The sequence below is a fragment of the Triticum dicoccoides genome, chromosome 3A (genome assembly GCF_002162155.2).
Source record: "Triticum dicoccoides isolate Atlit2015 ecotype Zavitan chromosome 3A, WEW_v2.0, whole genome shotgun sequence".
Classification (NCBI taxonomy): Eukaryota; Viridiplantae; Streptophyta; class Magnoliopsida; order Poales; family Poaceae; genus Triticum; species Triticum dicoccoides.
In genome coordinates this window covers 641,791,434-641,800,083 of record NC_041384.1, presented here as the reverse complement: position 1 = coordinate 641,800,083, position 8,650 = coordinate 641,791,434, and positions in this window count along the sequence as shown.

Here is an 8,650-nt window from a genome sequence, read left to right as displayed (position 1 = left end):
GCTCCATCCTGGGCCCAGCCCATCCTCAACTTCTTAGTAAACAGAGAGCTGCCAACCAAAAAGCTGAATGGGCCAACTTCCGTCACATTCATCGCAGATATTATAACCCGGTATGGCCTACCGCATAGCATCATCACCGACAACGGCACAAATTTTGCAAAGGGAGCACTGGCACGTTTCTGCGCAACACGCGGCATCCGGCTGGACCTAGCGTCCGTTGCCCACCCGCAGTCAAACGGCCAGGTCGAGCGAGCAAACGGACTCATCCTCTCAGGCATCAAGCCCCGACTGGTCGTGCCACTGGAGTGTTCGGCCGGCTGCTGGCTCGACGAGCTGCCGGCCGTCCTCTGGAGTTTGCGCACTACCCCAAACAGATCGACCGGCTTCACCCCTTTTTTCCTTGTATATGGTGCCGAGGCCATCATCCCAACTGACATCGAGTTCGACTCACCTCGGGTCACCATCTACACAGAGGCGGAAGCCAAGGAAGCACGAGAAGACGGTGTCGACCTACTGGAAGAGGGCCGGCTGTTAGCTCTCAGTCGGTCCGCCATCTATCAGCAGGGTCTACGCCGCTACCACAGCCGGAAGGTCAAGCCAAGATCTTTCCAAGAGGGCGACCTTGTGCTCCGGCTGATCTAGCGAACAGCCGGCCATCACAAGCTCTCAGCCCCTTGGGAGGGCCCCTTCATCATCAGCAGAGCTTTAGGCAACGACTCCTACTACCTAATCGACGCGCAGAAGCCGAAGGCACGCAAGAGAGACGATTCCGGCAAGGAGTCGGACCGACCGTGGAACGCCAATCTCCTCCGAAGATTTTACAGTTAAAAAGTAGTACGTAGCACGCTACCTTTTGTACTAAGTACGAGACAAGGGGTGCCCCGAGGAGTAATCGGGGACTACCCTCTTTTATCTATGAAAGATGAGTATCACGCATACAATTATGTTGCTACACTTGCTTTCTTCGTCCGGCACCGGGTTGGACCAGTCGGCCCGAGGACTCGCCGCCTCAAGTTATATCTGAAGTTCCACCTGCAGCCAGACAAGTAGTGTGCCGGCACCCAAGCCCCCTCTTGCCAAAAGTCGCAGCTCAAAGAAACAACTGTCCGACTGGCAAGAGCCAAGGGCAGGAAAGGATGCCCACGCGAAAAAACGGCTAAGAACTAACGAACTTATATAAAACGAGCCGGCCTCCCACCCCGCCAGCCGACTACTAGAGTAGTCGGCTGGCTGGCTTCCCGCTCACCTTGCTGCAATCTGAGAAAGCTCAAGTACTTGCCTTCCCAAAAATGACCAAGTCCTTCTCCGGCCGCAGACTGTAGAGCAGCTGTCCGGCTGGGAAGGCGGCGGCCAAGGGAAGGCGGCAAAGGAAAAAGCCAAAGGATAAAAAGCAAACATAAACAGATGCCAAACACATGCATAATATTTACACAAAAGACCTTCGAAAGGCCAGCATTCAACATAGTCTGAATACACCCCCAGTGGGTGGAACTGCACAAATTTAAAGATTGTTCAAAGAAGTAACAAGCAGGAAAGCTAGGACGGCGGATCAAGCCAGGGGAGCAACAGGCGAGTGGGGCAGGTTGGCGGAGTCGGCGGTGCCGGCTGGAGGAGTGACCGGCTGGCGAGTCTCGGCATCGTTGCTACAAGCACGATCGGGCTGAGGCGGGCTGGTCGCTTCACCATACGGCGCAGCGTCTTCGTCATCCTCTCCCTCCTCCTCTCCGCCCTCATCACTGGAGGCAATCTTCTCCGCCGAGTCCTCACCTTCGGCCGGGTTCAGCCCGAACCACTCCTCCGGCTGAGCAACGCCGGTGTCATCCACCTCAGGAGCAAAGGCGCTGGTATCGGTATACTTGGCGATCGCTGAGGCGCACTGGATGATAGCCGGCCGCACCGCCTCCAGCTCCTCGTCAGCCTCCTGCCGCCAGGTGCTCAGCTGGTCCAAGTTCAGCCCAGGATACCAAGCCTGGACGAACTCCAGAGCCTGCCCAGCGCTGGAGCGGGCCGTTGACGCCTTCCAAGCCTCGAAGCGGCCGACTGTGACCCCCAGCCAGTAGGCGGTCCGACTTGGGGTGCGCGGAATCACCTCGCCAAGCCAAAGGGCGTCCAGCACTTGCGCTCCGGCGCGCTGAAGATGGCAGAGCATGCGATGGGCCGGCTGCAGGCGGGATTGAAGCCCCAGAAGCTGCTCCTCAAGTGACCGACTGGCATTCGGTGCAATCTCGGCCCCTGCCTGCCGTCGCGTGTCGCGGTAGGCCTCGATGGCTTGGGTGGCGGCGGCTGAGTAGCCGGGGAAGTAATCTGCACAAAGAGGAAAGCAGCAACACAAAATCAAAAAATGAATCAGATAGTAGAAGGCAGGCAAGGAAGCAAAGAAGAAGGCGGCCTACCGTCAATCAAGTCTTCCACCCGACTGTAGCCTTGGCTCAGCGTCTACCTCATCTCAGCCCAGTTTGCCGCCTCGGTCTCATACTCAGCTTTGAGGGCGGCCTCGCTGTCCTGCGCCGCCTTCAGGGCCGCCCTGTGGCTCTCCTCCTGGTCGGCCAACCTCTTGGCCAGGCGGTCACACTCTTGAGCCAGGGCGGTGCACTCGCCTCCTTGGCACGAAGAGCGGTCTGGGCTCCGCTCAGCTGGCTCCTCAAGTCGGCATTGGCCCCTGCAATATAAAGAAAGAAGTCGTCAGGAAAAGATTTGACCTGACTACTCGGTAGTCGGCCCGAATCTCGGGGACTACACCCAGTGGGTGCGCTGATACGTCCCCACTTAAAATAAAAACGGAGCGCTTACTCCGGCTCTTGGTCAGGTCAGTGGCTTTCTGATTCAACTCCTGGGCCTGGGAGTTGAAGGCGGCCGCGCGGAGGTTGTTGTACTCCTGCAGAGAAGACAAGGGACGTGAGTAAGAACAAGATGGTAATCAAGCTTTCCAATAAGTTCCAAGCCGCCTGCTCAGCAGACGGCTCAGAACTCGGGGACTACACCCAGTGGGTGCGCTGACGCGCCCCCACGGAAGAAATTAAAAGCAATCAAAGGAGCAGGAGGACTCACCCGAATAACCGACCGCGTCGTGAGAAACTCCTGGGTGTACTGCTTCAGCGCGGTGGCTTGGGCCTGAAGCCGGCTCCGGACGTCCTGCACCGCCACATTCAGCACGGCTGTCCCGCCGCCCGGCGTCCACCCGGACGAGCTATTGCTGGCCGCTTCTAGGTCCTGGGCAGACGAGCCGGCGTCCACGGTCTTCTGCGCGTCCGGCGCTGAAGTCGCCTTCCCCGCGCGCCGGCGAAGCGGTGACGAGATCACAAGATCCCCTCCCACGGTTGGCTCGCCCCCAGCCGACCGCGCAGGCGGCACTTCAGGCCGGCCTCCTCCGCCCGCTACAGTCGGCGGCGATGGCGTCGTCTCCCTCTCCATCTCCGGCTGGCCGCGGCCGGCTTCCTCCAACGGGGGCACAGGGGTGTCAGGAGCCGCGGCACGGAGGGGAATGACGAACTGCGAAGGCTGGTTCTGCAGGGCCTCCGCCTCCCTCTCCGCGTCTGCGGCCTCCGCCTGGGCCTTGGCGGCTGCGACGGCTCGCGCCTCCGCCGACTTCTGCTCCGCCTCCCGAGCTGCCCTCCGCTCCTCCGCCTCCCGCTCCTCTCACGCTTCACGCGCGTTCCGCTCCGTCGCCTCTAGGAGGTCGGCGCGGGGATCTACCCGGCGTGAGTTTGAAGACCCTCCTACGGCTCCGACTATGGAGGCGGCCGGGACTCACCCAAGGTAAAGAGGGGCCGTGTTTGATAAATTGAGAAAAAGGGTTTGGAAAAACATCAACCGAAGAAGAAAAAATAAAGGCATAAGAACAGTGACACTTACGCTGAGACCGCATGCGGCTGCTTCACCACCTTGCAGAAGCGGGCTGCCTTCGCGGCCGCCTCGTCCCGCTTGGTCGCCGCCGCGGTACTCTTGGGCTTCTTCGGCCGATTGCCGAAGTGGGTCGACGCGGGCCGGCGCTTCTGCATGCCGCCCTGGGCAGTCGGCCCGGCGGATGGGCCCGCACCATGGTGCTCGGGCACCGGTCGGCGGCGTGCGATGACTTCGGCCTCGTCGTCATCTCGCCAGTCCTCGAAGCCAGCCCCGAGCCCGGACCCTCCTGTGTCGCCGCCTTCCCCCGCGACGTCGTCCTCCGTGGCGGCCGCCCCCAGGTCTGGGTCGTCTACATCGTGAATCGTACGGTCGGGGAGGAACTGGCGTTCCACCCCTGCGGCCCCGGCTGCTGGCGGAAGCATGGGGTTCTGCCAATGAAAGGCCGGCTGGTCAGGAGTCAGCCACCATGAACTCGACAACGAGCAAAGAGGAAGAGAAACGTACCACCGGCGGAGGATTGGCGCGAGAGTACGACACCTTGCCATACTGCCACTCCTCGGTGAGCTTGCAGTTGGAAATGTAGTTCACCATGTAAGACACCTCGGCGTGAGGCATCTCCTTGGTGCTTAGCCGGCATGGGTCGAAGCGGCCGCTCATCTGGCAGATCATATGAGGTCGGCCCTGGAGCGGGAGCACCCGACGCTCCACGAAGGCGGCCACCAGGTCAGCCCCGGACAGACCCTCCGACTGGATCATCACCCGGAGCCGGGCAATGGAGGCGGACCCGCCCGAAGACAGCGACCTGGACCGGAAGGACCATGAAGGCTGCCTCCCAGCCGGCGGGCCGGCTATGTAAGCTGGCAGGTTGACGAAGTCGCCTTGCGGAGCAATATTCTTCACGTAGAAGTAGGACTTCTGCCAGAGCTTCACCGACTGGATCAGCGGGATGAGCGAAAACGGGTTGTTGTCGGTCGCCCTCCGCATAGCGATGAAGGCACCACATGGGGCGGGCACGCCCGCGACGACGGTGCCGAGCTTGCACTGAAAGAACTCTCCCCACAGTTCAAGAGTGGGGAGGACGCAGAGAAAACCCTCGGACAGGGTGATGAATGCTGATAGCAGCATCACCGCGTTGGGAGTGAGGTGATGCGGCTGGAGATGATAAAATTCAAGGAACGAGCAGAGGAACCCGCTCGCCGGCAGGCCGAGGCCGCGCAGGCAGTGCGAGCGGAAGATCACCCGCTCAACCTCTTTTGGCGCCGGCGAGATCTCCCTCTTCGAGGCGAGGCGGACCCGTACGAGATCTGCGCCCGGCAACCGCCGCGTCTGACGGAGGAAGTCGACATGGTCGTCATGGACGTTGGAGCCGTCCCAGGAGCTCGACAACGCCATGGGGACGGCGCGGCGGCGAGGAAGGTACGACGAAAGGAGGGCGCAAGACCCAGCTGCGACGAAGCGGCGGCGAGCCAAGAAGATTGGCAGGAAGGCCGAGCGGCGGCAGGTGGCTGTCGTGACGAGAGGAGGAAGAAGAAGAAGGGGGCGGAGCGAGGGAGAGCGCGTGAGCGTTTTGGCGCTCCCCTTCTCTACCCCTACTTATAGCCTCGTGCGGCGAAGCCGAGGAGGCAGGACGTGGGGGGCGTAGGATTAACTGCACCCACTCCCCCCACGCCCCGCGATTATTGCGCCATTACAGCATGGGGAAACTGCCACTGGGGCGCGCGTGGTCCGTCCAGGCCGCAGAAGATCCGCGCGTGGGCCGAGGCCCTGTAGTGGCGGGCCCCAGACTGCGGCGGCGTCCCGTCGCGCGCGTGGGCTGGCAGACCCCTCCAGCCGGAGGATGCCACATGGCGCATAGACGACGAGCGGTCAGTTCACAGCCGGACTCGCGCGCCGACTGGCACCCGCCTTCAAACTTCGAGATCTCTAAGAGAAGACACGCCTAGTCAAAACCGGCTTTCGGTTCCCGGCTCCTCAAGATAGGAAGCTGACTGGGCTCCTCGACTTTTTTCTGCCTCGGAGCCCAACCAGCTTCGGGGACTACTGTCGGAGTAAATGACCACGGGTAGCCTAGTCGGCTTCCCCTGACACTTCAGAAAAATTACAGGCCGAACAAGCCTCCAAGCTTCCAGGACATGAGGTCGTCTTCCCCCAGCCGGTTACCTCTCAAGCCGGCTGCGCAAAGGCAGCCCAGCCCGGAAATCCTTGAGAAACAAGACCATGAGAAGGCCGACTTCCAGAAGCCGGCCATAAAAGGGCCGACTCCGAGGAGCCGGCCCCTCAGCAGGCGGCTAAGATCTTGCCCTCAGAGTCTGCACCCACATAACGGCGACAAGACGGGGCGTGGCTACAGTAAAGCCTGCCACCCCTGAATCCCGGCGCATGCATGGCCACAGTGCACCGTACGAGGCGGCCATCCCCGTCCAGCGCGACACTGTTGCCACGATGATCGTGACGTCACCCACGGCGAGGGGTCAGTACGACCTGTGGGTGGCGGGCCCCCTCGGTCAGGGAGATCCCGAAGGCGACCAGGCTTCCCACAGTCGGCCAATGGTATGGCCGGCTTCCAACAGCCGGCCAGCTCTCTCCCTCCAAGGAGGTGCTTCATTAAGGAGACAAGAGAATGTAAGGCTACAGTGATGAGCCGCCTCGCGGCGGCACTGTAGCTATGCTTACCACGACAAAGCCATCGTCACCAGGGGCAAGGTAACAATAACCAGCCCCCGACAAGACCCCTGAGCGGTGGGGCCGTCCTGTCGGCCAAAGGGTAGGCAGCCGGCGGGCCCACCAGTCGGCGGAGAAGCCGGCGGGCATAGAAATAGACGGCTGGGGCCCACGCCCAGCCGGATTACCATTGTACCCCTGGGGGGTAGGCCTATATAAACCCTCCAGGGTTCCCATGCAGAGGAAGATCACTCTTTGGATAGATTTTAGACACCACAAGGAGAAGAGGAGCGGGCTAGCCTGGCCCTCCCTCATCCTTTCACCGAACAGCTCAAGGAGCATTCTGTAGCAACCCACGAACTAGTGATCATGCGGAGACCCTGCAGAGCAGCATTAGGGGTGTTATCTCCACGGAGAGCCCTGAAGCTGGGTAAGATTCGCCGGCGTGCATGTCTTCGCCTTATCCCGTTTCCAGGCACCGGCGATGTTTTATTGGCTCCCACAATGATAAGCCATCCATTGGCATATGTCGCACCAACCACCCGGCATCGGCGTCATCGACCCTCTGTTGAAGAAGAAGCTGCTCGGCCCGGGAAGAGGACAGCTCCGCCTGCGCCGCGCCGAGGGCGCGTTGCTTCGGCAAGTTTGGCCCTGAGGGCTGCGGTCCTGCCCTCGGCCTCGGCCTTGATCAGCCCCAGCCTCGTCCCGTGTTCGCGCTCGAGGGCCGAGCGAGCTTCCGCCACGTGGCGATCGACTTCTTCTTGGGCTCGGGCTTCGCGCGCAGTAACGTCATCCTCCGCCTGGGCCACCGGGCGCTCCCTCGTCTCCAACCACTCAAGGTCAAGGTTGCGCTCGGCGGCCTCCAGCGTCAGCACCTCCTCGCGCTTCAGAAGCTCCACCCGGTCGACAGAGGCCACCCCCATCGACTCAAGGGCCGCCTGGCGCAATTCCACTTACTGCTCCAGGGAGTTGCTCAGGCTTGGAGCTCCCGTGCGCGCTCCTCCGCATCCTTGCATCGTCGGTCTGCCTCCCGAGCCTCCTCAACAGCCAGGGAGCAGGCCTCCCGCGAAGCTGCCAGCGACGCCTCAGCCTTCGCGTTGTCAAGATCATGTTGATGATGCGCGAGGGCCACGACAACCTTTAGTTTACACTTCTCCTCAGCAAGGCGCAAACCTTCGGCCTCGAGGCGCGCATCCTCGTCAGCAAGCTCTGCCCCGATCCGGCTCACCACATCCGCCGCCCCCTGGAGGAACTCTTCACGAAGGGCACGACACTCCCGAGCACGCCTGAGCACCTCTTCCACATCACCCTCTTCCGCTGGAGCATGCAGAGGGCCCTGGGGCGGTAAGCCCCCTCCAGGCGTGGGGCAGGGGGCTGCTGCCCCAGCCGTCGCCGGATGGACCACCCTGAGAGTCCGGCTCGGCGTCGATCCACCCACGGAGGAGGAGCCAAGGACAAACCTCAGCCATTCGCCTTCTATGACCAGAGAAGGGGCACGGGGCAAGCCTGACGCGCCCCAAGAAGACTCGCGAAGAAAGGGCATCGAGCGAGCAAGCTCGAGGCGCCCTATGGAGCAGATCACTCCACCAACCGGTCCAGCGGCGAGGGCGCCACCTGAGCTCGACGGACCCGGAGCCAGCAAAGGGGGTGAAGCTGCGGGGGCTGGCTCCTGGGTCGACTCGACGGACTCAGCAAGGCAGGACCTGAAGGGCCACGATCAGCCACAAGGATAACAGAGTAAGTGAGCAGGGAAAGAAGAAGGCTTACTCGTCCATGACAAAGTACTTCCTGTGCGTCAACAAGCGGCAAGGGCGGTCGCTGCCGCCTGAGGCCTCCTTCCTCTTGCGAAGGGCCTCGAAGTCTACACGAAACCGACCCAAGCGCCTGGGGCGGGGGTCGGCCTAGGGCGCAGAAGAAGCCTCAGGATTATCGGCGCCGGAGGAGTCAGCTTTGAGGGCACCGTCGGGCGTCGCCTCGCGAAGAACGGCTGGGGGCTCGGGAGCCCTAGCCTCAGGAGCCAAAGGCCAAAACCCTGCATCAACCGCCGCCCCAAAGCGGGCCTCGGGAGACGCCGCCTTCGAGGCTTCACGCGGCGCCACCACCTCGACATCAGCCACCTCAGCTCCCGCCGGCTCTCTTCCCGCTC